The sequence below is a fragment of the Petaurus breviceps genome, unplaced genomic scaffold, assembly GCF_028583685.1.
Source record: "Petaurus breviceps papuanus isolate PSGF00001 unplaced genomic scaffold, PetGlider_PUasm1.0 172, whole genome shotgun sequence".
NCBI classification, from domain to species: Eukaryota; Metazoa; Chordata; class Mammalia; order Diprotodontia; family Petauridae; genus Petaurus; species Petaurus breviceps.
In genome coordinates this window covers 5,778,137-5,788,622 of record NW_027185755.1, presented here as the reverse complement: position 1 = coordinate 5,788,622, position 10,486 = coordinate 5,778,137, and the positions used below count along the sequence as shown (strand labels likewise).

Below are 10,486 nucleotides of genomic sequence, written 5' to 3'. Positions count from 1 at the left end.
TAATACCCACACAAAATAACTGGCCATGTAACCTTGGGCAAGTTACTCAAGTTACTTAACCCAACAATTGATTAAAAAAAAAAAATATATATATATATATATATATATATATATATATCTTTAAAGAAGTTCTTTTTGTGGGGGCAAAGAGTTGGAAACTGAGGGGATGCCCATCAATTGGGGAATGGCTGAACAAGTTGTGGTATATGAATGGAATGGAATTCTATTGTGCTCTAAGAAATGATGAGCAGACAGACTTCAGAAAAACCTGGACTTATATGAACTGATGCTGAGTGAGGGGAACAGAACTAGGAGATAATTGCACACTGTTACAGGGACATTGTGTGATGATTAACTTTGATAAGACTTGGCTCTGCTCAGCAATGCAAGGTTCTAAGACAATTCCAAAAGACTCATGATGGAAAATGCCATCCACATCCAGAGAAAGAATTACAGAATCTAAACACAGACTGAAGCATACTATTTGCTCTCTCCTTTTTTGTTTTGCTTATTCTTTCTCATTCCATTGGTTATAATTCTTCTTTGTAACATTATTAATATGAAAATATGTTTAATGTGAATGTAAATGTAGAGCCTACATTAGATTGCAGGCCATCTTGAGAAGGGAGGAGGCCATGGGGGAGAAATTTGGAATTCAAAAGCTTGTGGAACTGAATGTTGTAAATCAAAAATAAATAAATTTTAAAAACAAACAAAAAGATAACTAGCCTTGAAAGATTTAGGAACTCTGTCCAATCACAATTCCAAAGAACTCATAATCAAACAAGCTATCTCCAGATAGAGAGCTAATTGCCTCAGTGCAGACTGAAGCCTATTTTCATTCTTTTTCTTTTCTTTTTAGACATGGCTAATTCAGGAATTTGCTTCACTTGACTCTAGATACTTTTAAGTTTGTTCTTATTCTTCTTGCCCTCTTGATGGTTTAGAGAGGGACAGAGGGGTAGGAAAAAATTAAAAAAAAAATAAAAAGAAAAATGAATTTCAAAAAGTTATCTATGCTACAAGAGCAAGATGTTCTATGTCTTACCAATCTAAAGAGCTTTCCACCTAAGCCTAGTTATATAGTGTATCTGAGGACTGACCCAGTTAAGCAGAAGACTTAATAAGATGTTGACCTAATGATGAATTCTTTGGGCAGAGCAACTTATGAAAAAGGGAAAGATTGTCATCTGTACTAGTGGGGGTACCTATACTTATGAAATTAAAGATCTTTCCCAAAGCATCACAGTGCACCTCCCTCGTTTTTCTAACAAAGAAAACAAATCAAAAGAAGACAAGAGACTTGTCCATGTTCCCCGGGGGAGGATACAGCAGAAATAAGACTGAGTCCCAGGCCTGTACTCCCTCCAATGCACCACACTGCTAGGCTCAGTAATAAATTACTAGTTCCAAAAGAAAGATATCATTTACTTTTACAAAACTATGGCAATTATTCCCAAGAATGTAAGAGGCAAGAATCCAAGCCAATAAAGTGATAAGTCTACTTTCTAATTTCTTTAGTAATGTCTCAACTGATCTGGCTTCTGATTAGCCTGGACCTCTTACTCAAAATCCCTTGGTTATTTTTAACTGGTTATGCCCCTCAGAGTAAAATAATTTCAGGAAACACATTATCTGCAAAACCAAAAAACATTCACTCTTCTTACCCTTCTTTGACTTCGAATTTCATTTTCTTTTTCCCTTGTTCCTAAAAGGGAATAGTTAAAAATGAAAAGGTAAAAAATTTCATTAAAAGACTATGCTTAGAAAGGCACCAGAATGAAGAATTTAGTTGGTGCCTGCTACTTTACTAGAGGATATGGGAAATGTAAAGACAACAACACCTTCCCTGACCTCAAGCAATTTACAGTCCAGCTGATGTAAATAGCATATGTATTAGTAAAAAAAAAAAAAAAATATATATATATATATATATATTTCCTTATGAAGGTGGTAGACAAGGGGATGGCTAGGTAGCACAGTGAATAGAGCACTGACGCATACTCAGGAGAACCTGAGTTCAAATCTGGCCTCAGACACTTGCTAGCCCTGTGACTTTGGGCAAGTCACTTAACCCCAATTGACAAGCCCCCTCCCCCCTCCAAAAAGCAATAAAACAAAACAAAATGAAAGTGGTAAACTTTTTAGTATTAACTAAAAATGCTACAGGAATTATAAAAAGAAAATGAGAGTTGCCTGGAATGACAGGGAATCATTTTTAGAAGGAATCTCCAAAATTCCCCTCTTGCCGCCCAATGAATGAATGCTCCTTCAATATAATATTCCTAATGGACAGTCATTTGCCAAGGCACAAAGCACAGAAGTGGGCCTCTAACCATTCTACTTTTGATTAGAAACTACTCTAAGTTGTCATTGAGAGTAGAAATCATCCTTAAAAAAATAAACAAGATGGCCCCACAAAAACAACAGGTCTTTTTCAAGTATAGTTAATAAAACAACATTTCTATAAGTGATTGCTAGTGGATCCATTTATATATTAAAATTAAAAAAATTAAATTAATTAAATTAAATTAAAATTAAAAATTTATATATTAAAATTAAAAAAAGACCCATTTATATATTAAAATTGTACAAAAGAATCATTATGACATCATGAAAAATAAATTAAAGCTCGATGGAAGTGCTATTCTCCCTTCAAAATCAGGCTTAGCATGAAATAGTTTAACAGCATAGGTACTTATTTGAAAATAAATAACTTCATAGGAAGACTAAGTTGAAAATAAATAACTTCATAGGAAGACTAAGTTACACTATAGTCCTATATTCTTTAGCAAATAGATTCTTATGTTATATAAGGAGGGGAAGGGAACTCCCATTTTACTTGTGAGGAAATAGATTCAAAGTGTAACTTACTATTCAGAGTTAGTTAGCTGGGCAGTCATGTCTAGAATTCACATCTGACAGTACAGTCCTCTTTATACAAGGTTTCCTTTAAAGACTTCTCACCTATTTCTAATCTCAAACTCCCTACTAATTTATACAAGGTTTCCTTTAAAGACTTCTCACCTATTTCTAATCTCAAACTCCCTACTAATATCCTCAGGTCACCTCTATGGCTAAAATCTCTATTTGAACCTGCCATTTTTCAAGATATCACCAGTCTGTATCTTTCCTCTTGGTCATACTGTTGGGAAAAGCTATTTATATTGCCTATCTTTACCTCCTCATTGTCCACTCATATTCAGAAGCTGACTTCAACCCATCATTCAAGTGGAACTACTATCTCCCTAAGTCATTTGCAATAAAAATGCTAAATCCAATAGTTTTCTCAGCCTTCAGTCTTCTTGACCCATCTACAGCTTTTCATACTGCTGATTAATGTTCCTCCTTTTCCCCAAATGCTCTCTCTTCACTCAGTCTTAGTGACAAGGCTCTCTCTATATTCTTCTGCTACCTATCCGACTAAAGCCTCTCAGTTTCCACTGTGGGATCTTTCTACATATGTCATCCTTTTAAATGATTATACCTCAAGGCTCCCTTCTGGGTCCTCTTCTCTTCCTTTTCTATACTCTTCCCTTGGTAATCTCATCACTTCCCATGGGTTCATCTGTAGCTCTATACAGATATCTGGTCCTCATCTCTCTCCTAAGGGACAGAACTTCACTATCAATTGCTTTCCATACATCCACACCTAGATATTCCATATGTATCTCAAACCAAACATTCTCCCAAAAGTCACCTCTTCCTAACTTCTGTGTCAAAGGCACTAATGAACCTTTCATTTGCCTAGATCTGAAACCTTGGAGTCATCCTCAACTCTGCACTCTTTCTCACCATCCATCCATCTCCCATTAGTTTTTAAGTCTTGTCAACTCTATTTGCACATCATCTCTCAATGGTCTGTCTTTCTTCTCACAAGGCCACCACCCAAATCACCACCCCTTTTACCTCCTCTCACCTAGACTGCTGCAGTAACCTCCTAACTGGTATCCCTGTCTCCAATACCAATCTTCTTCATTCTATCATCTACACAGATGTTGAACTGATACTCTAAAGCACAGAGCTGAACATGCCACTCTCCTGCTCAAGATATTATCATGGTTCCCTACTGGTTCTGGGATCACATATAAATTCTGTTCGGCACTGAAAGCCATTCTCAAGCTGCTCCTACTACATCTTCCCTGGAGTCTATTGTTCCTCCTTTGGTCTCAAAAAGGACCAGATTACACCTTACTTCATGTACTATTTATACTCCAAAGAAAACTGGCTGAATTGCTATTTCCCATCTATGATATTCCATCTCTCCAGTCTGTGCCTCAGCATACACCTAGAATGCTCTCCTTCCTCACCTTCACATCTTGGAATTCCTAATTCCCTTTATGACTCAGCTCAAATGCCACCTCTTACAGGAAGCTTTTTCTGATTCCCCCAGGGAGTAATGCTTTCTACTTCCTATTCCCCTAAATTTCCTCTGTTGTGTTCATGTATAGGTGTGTGGTATGTGATATGTATATCCCATATACAGTGATGTGCGCATAATGTATCCATAGTCTATATTACATACACTTTATGGATATATTACATAGATAATATGTTGTATCCACATAGCTGTACACACTGTTTCCTCCCCCAGTGCACTGTAAGCTCAAGGGAAGGAACTGCTTCATTCATGGATTTGTGTCCCCACAGCCTAACAGTTGCTTAATAAATACTTGTTGAATTAAGTTGTGATTTGATAATGTGGGTGTTTCTTTCTTACCCCTTCTGAGATAATGAACATTATATATACTTCAATATGAAGTATTTATCTTTGTTTCAAAAACTTATCCAAGAAAGAGAGGTACTTAAGAAGCTGCCAATCTGGGGGTTAGGTAATTCCAAGGAGGAGGCGGCCAGGTGGCGCAGTGAGTAAAGCGCAGGCTCTAGAGTCAGGAGGATGCGAGTTTGGTTCCTGCCTCAGACACTTAACACTCACCCCCACACACACACATGAACAAAACTAGCCATGTAACTTTGAGCAAGTTACTTAACCCCAATTGCCCTTCAAAAAACAAAAAAAAGAAATTCCAAGGAGTACCACCTACTATAGTATATACTCCTACCATAGTATACTAGCAACCATTGAACTCAACATTATTACAAAGAAATCAAGGTTACAAGAGATGGTCTCAAATTTCAAGAGCCAATTACTTCCAATAGCCTACAAATACAAGAATAACTTTCAATCAACAACAATATTCTCCTTTTCTAGCATTACTGAAATTCAGTATGTCCTCATCATCAATAACTCTAGATCATTTTCCCTACCAAAAGGGCCATGTATACAATACAAAAGACTGTAAATAATAAATTTTAAGATTCTTCAAGTTACCTTTTCTTCAACATCTTCTTCCTTCTCTTCTGACTTCCGTTTATTGGATCTGCCATTCAAAATGCAACAAGTCCCAATTTGAAAAGGAAGCAAACTTCATATCTATACTAACAATAATGCTCTCACAATTCAGAGAACTACAGGTTTTACACTTACCTTATTTACAAAAAGGTTCACATAATTTCATACTGATTAAAATCCCAATCTGTTTGCAAATTATCTCATAAACTATCTCTATCTTCATCCCCCAAAAATGATTTTGTAAAGGAAGATGTTTTTAAAAGCACTAAAAATCCACTCACATAATGAGATCTCCAAAGACATTAATAAACTCATAGGTAACATTTAAATATGCTCTTCAGAAGTAGATTTTTAATGTTAAGTAAATGATTTACCAGGGAAAGAGTCCCCACAAAGGGAGAATTGGGTGCCACATAAATTGCCAAGATAAGTGAAATCCTCCAAATCCCTTCCACCAATATTTTAACCAATATAATATGAAAATCACTATTCGTAAAGAAAAGTTGCCTAATTAAGGCATAGGCCACACTGACCCTTTTGAAAACAGAGATATAATAGGAGGTTGCTTGCCAGAGCTTCTTGTAATCCTTGAGCTAGCTGAAGATTCTGTTTAAAAAGAAAAAGAAACTCAAGGTAAACCCTCATTATATAACTGAAAACAGCACCTAGTCATAAGTACAGTTTAAAAAATCCCAAAGGATAGAAATGTAGTACTTCACCAACATGATCAAACCATTAGAGGAAAAAGAATGGAATGAACATTCTATGAAATATAGGAGATAAGCTATTTTTCATCCATTCAATTAACCATAGGAGGCTATGATTCCTATAGAAGGAAATCCCACAATACCATTGATGATGCATCAAAATCAAGGCAACTCACTAGTCTATTTTAACTTCTAAACTAGAATGAAAGTGTATTACATTATCTAACAGCAATAAATGCTACAAAAACTGAAGAAATGTAGGCTGATAGTGCCAATGATGGCATCTGAGGGTTTAAAGAGAACAAGCAGTAGATTCAGACACACAGACTATTCTACATAGTCTAATGAACTCAAGTTCATTCACAAGTCATTTGTTTACTATTTCTGTGCAAGACTCAAGTATTCTATCTTAAGGTCTGTTTTGTACCAGATATGAGTGAAAAGGATCCAAGAACAGCACTACCCGTGTAAATATTCTCACACTTGGTTGGCAAGCTAGAGAGTCCCTTCCCTTCAAGGCCAGTGTAACATTAGAATTATTATAAGTAACTTATATGTACAAAGTTTAAATTCAATTACTTTTAGACTTGCCATGTGATTTACTTCTAGATTTTCTGGATTTTGATAAAGATGTTGATGATCCAGTTGCTTCCTCCATCTCTACTGTACTATCTTCTTCAATACTTTTCTCAAAATCGTTGTTCAAAATATGTCGCTGGTATAAGTACCGTTTTCTAAAGAACCATTCACTTTTGCATTAAGATTATGGTTTCCGTTCTCCAAAGACAATTCTTTATGTAACAAGAATTTTACTTTCGCCAAGTAACCCTCCTAAAGCAGGATAGAAACAATTTAAACAATAATTAGCACAAGAAAGCCTACAATATTGGGTGGTCAAGTGGTGCAGTAAGAGCGCTGGCCCCAGAGTGGAGAGACCTGGGATCGGTTCTGGCCTCAAATACTTGACACCCACACAAAATAACTGGCCATGTAACCTTGAGCAAGTTACTTAACCCCAATTGCTTATTAAAAACTCAATATCTATCTTGGGCATCCATAATAACCTGGAGAAACTTACATAAACTGATGTTGAGTGAGAAGAGGAGAACCAGGACAAATTTGTACACAATTACAGACACAACATGTGTGTGGTGACTAACTTTGAGAGACTGGACTCCTCTCAGCAATGTAAGGTTATAAAACAGTCCAACATTAGAAATTAACAAAAATCATCTAAAAAGGAATTACCTTTTCTGGAACAATAGCCTCATCCTTTTCTAAATCTTTAAGCCTGAAAGAAGAAAACAGAGTTGTTACAGTACAGTATCTCCTATAGCCAAAACACACAAATACACCTCCTAAAGCAAAATAAAGACAATGGAAATATACATTTCTACAATAAATCTGGGCCAGGGATGGTGGGATAAAAATAGAGAATATCAAGTTCATGAGTTCCTAAAAATAATGCAATCAAAACAAAAGGACCAAAGCATGCTATAATATCACTAACATACCCAGTGGGGCTACATGCCTTCTTTAAATGTCAAAAGGTGCCCAGGTATACTTTATCAGTTGGCTCAAATGAAACCTAGAAGGACTCTCCTTTGCTGGCTCATCATCCATCATGCTCCCTAACTGTGGGCATTCCAAAGGCTTTGTCCTCGACCTTCTTTCTCTTTCCTTTGCTCTTCATGATCTGACTAGATCCCATGGGTTTCATTATCCTCACCATGAAATAATTCACAGATCTATAAATCAACTCCAGACTGTAGTCTCTCTCAAGTTCCAGATCACCAACTACTTACTGGACACTTCAAACTGTATGTATATTGCCTAGATATCACAAATTCAGTATGTCTAAAGCAGAACACCATAAACTGATACAAAACAAAGTGATCATAACAAGAACAATTTATACAATGACTTCGTTATCATTCAGTCATGTCTGACTCTCTATGCCCCTGTTTTTCTTGACAAACATGCTGGAGTATTTTTGCCATTTTCTTCTCCAAATCATTTATCATATGAGGAAACAGAGGCAGGCAGAGTCATTTGCTCAGGGTCCCATAACTTAGTATCTGAGGCCAAATCTGATTTCAAGTTTTCCTGACTCTGGACTGAGTGCTCTATCCACCTAGCTGCCCCACACAATGACTACAGTTCTATAAAAGAAAACTGAAAAACTTAAGAACCATGATCAATGCAGTGATCAATCACAACTCTAAAAGACTAATGATACATCACGTTTCCCACAATCTTAGGAAAGAATTATGTAACCAAGATTAAGAGGGAAGTGGAAAATTGGGAAAGAATTTTACAGTGTTTCTGATTAAGGCCTCATTTCTAAAATATACAAAGAATTGAGTCAAATCTATAAGAATACAAGTCATTCCCCAATTGATAAATGGTCAAAGGATATCAACAGGCAGTTTTCAGGATGAAATTAAAGATTTATAATAAGTACACGAAAAAATGCTCTAAATCACCATTGAGTAGAGAAATGCAAATCAAAACAACTTTGAGGTACCACATCTGACAGGCCAGATTGGCTAAGATAACAAAAGAGAAAAATGATAAATGCTGAAGAGGATGTGGAAAAATTGGAACACTAATGCATTGTTGGTGGAGTTGTGAACATATCCAACCATTCTAGAGAGCAACCTGGAACTATGCCCAAAGGGCTATAAATAAGTGCATAGCCTTTGTCCCAGCAATACCACTTCCAGGGCTGTATCCCAGAGATCGATCATAGAAGTGGGAGGAAGACCCATAGGGACATAAATATTTATAGCAGCTCTTTTTGTGGTGGCAAAGAATTGAAAATCAAGGGGATGCCCATCAATTGGGGAATGGCTGAACAAGTTGTGGTATATGAATGGAATATTATTGTGCTATAAGAAATGAGGACAGACTTCATCATAACCTGCAGAGACTTTTATAAACTGATGTTGAGGGAGAAGAGCAGAACCAGGAGAAATCTGTACACAATTAAAAACACATTGTATGTGTGATATGGACCAACTTTGTCAGACTGGACTCCTCTCAGCAATGTAAGGTTATAAGACAACTCCAAAAGACATGATGGAAAGAGATGTCCACATTCATCCAAAGAAAGAACTAGAGTCTGAATGCAGACTGAAGCAAACTACTTTCTCTCTTTTTCTTTTTGTTGCCTCTTTCCCATTGTTCATTCCATTGGCTATAATCCTTCTTTACAACCTGAATAATGTTTAATGTGAAGGTATATGTCGATCCTGTATTTGACTGCATGCCTCCATGGGGAGGGGGAGAAAATTTTAAACTCAAGGGATTGTGGAACAACTGAATGTTGTAAACTTAAGGTAAATAAACAAATTTTTAAAAAATAAAATAAATACAGAATGCCTCCCGAAAACAAATGAAAATTTAAAAAAAGTTTTGAGAATATTTGAAATGGTCTTTACAAAATGAATGACTTTCAGTAGAATCATAATTTCATTATTTTAGTTTGATTAAGATACTATAAAAAAAGTTCTTAAATGTTTTTGATGAGACTAACTCCAATCTCATTATAAAAGTTGCTATTTTGGAAAGGTTTTTCTAGTTTAGATTTTTGCTATATCATAAAGGATTCCTATAGTAAAAAAAAAAAAAAATTGGGGCACCTAGATGGTGCAGAGAAGAGCTCCAGCCCTGGAATCAGGAGGACCTAAGTTCAAATCCAGAGTCACACACTTGACAGAAAACTAGCCATGTGACCTTGGCCAAGTCACATAACCCTTCTTGCCTTGCCCTGCCTTCTCCCCTCCAAAAAGAAAAAAAAAAGTAATTGACTAGAACTGAGAAGGCTACATACTTCTCAGTCATTGTAAATGTGTCATTTTATTTTTCATGACTATACTTAGTTGTTGCAAGGAAGGGATTTTTTGGGGGGTTGGGGGGAGAAGATAGTGACAATGATACCAAAAAAGGGGGAAGAAAATAAAGAATGTCAATGAATCATTAAAAAAAAAAAGATACCCACATCTCTTGAGGAGCAGGGAATGGGGGACTGAAGGGAGCATGCTCCAGAAGCACAGGGGCTAGAAGCTTCTTAAGGAACTCTGGGGCAAGCTAGAGGGAAGAGGAGGAGAGGCATCCATTAGATCTGATGACTGCAGAGAAGGATGAATTCTGGGGACCCAAGATTACCTTCAGATGGAAGCTGAAACTAGTCCAGCATAGTCTACTTAGCCTCTGCATGTAGTCAGACTGTGTGCTCAAACCTTGCATGCAGTCATGAAGAGATACAGGCTTTGGAAACCCCCTAGAATCTTCCCCTTTGATGAGGCATTTGCCAGAGGCCCAAACCTGTTACTAGCCTAGCCCTTCTTCCTCCAGCTAGACCCCACCCTTGATCCTCTCAAAATATCTATACCCAAATCAGTTACAGCCCTTAAAATAGCCC

At 36.6% G+C, this 10,486-nt stretch overlaps 1 long non-coding RNA gene across 1 annotated transcript; it reads right to left on the bottom strand.

The window, feature by feature from the left end:
- Positions 1–640: 640 nt before the first annotated feature.
- On the bottom strand, positions 641–7,713 carry LOC138157498 (uncharacterized). The gene is made up of 5 exons (XR_011167405.1): positions 7,309–7,713; positions 6,640–6,891; positions 5,887–5,959; positions 5,333–5,381; positions 641–1,708 (listed from the first exon to the last, which is right to left on the bottom strand). It is a non-coding gene; the product is annotated as an uncharacterized lncRNA (long non-coding RNA).
- Positions 7,714–10,486: the final 2,773 nt, after the last annotated feature.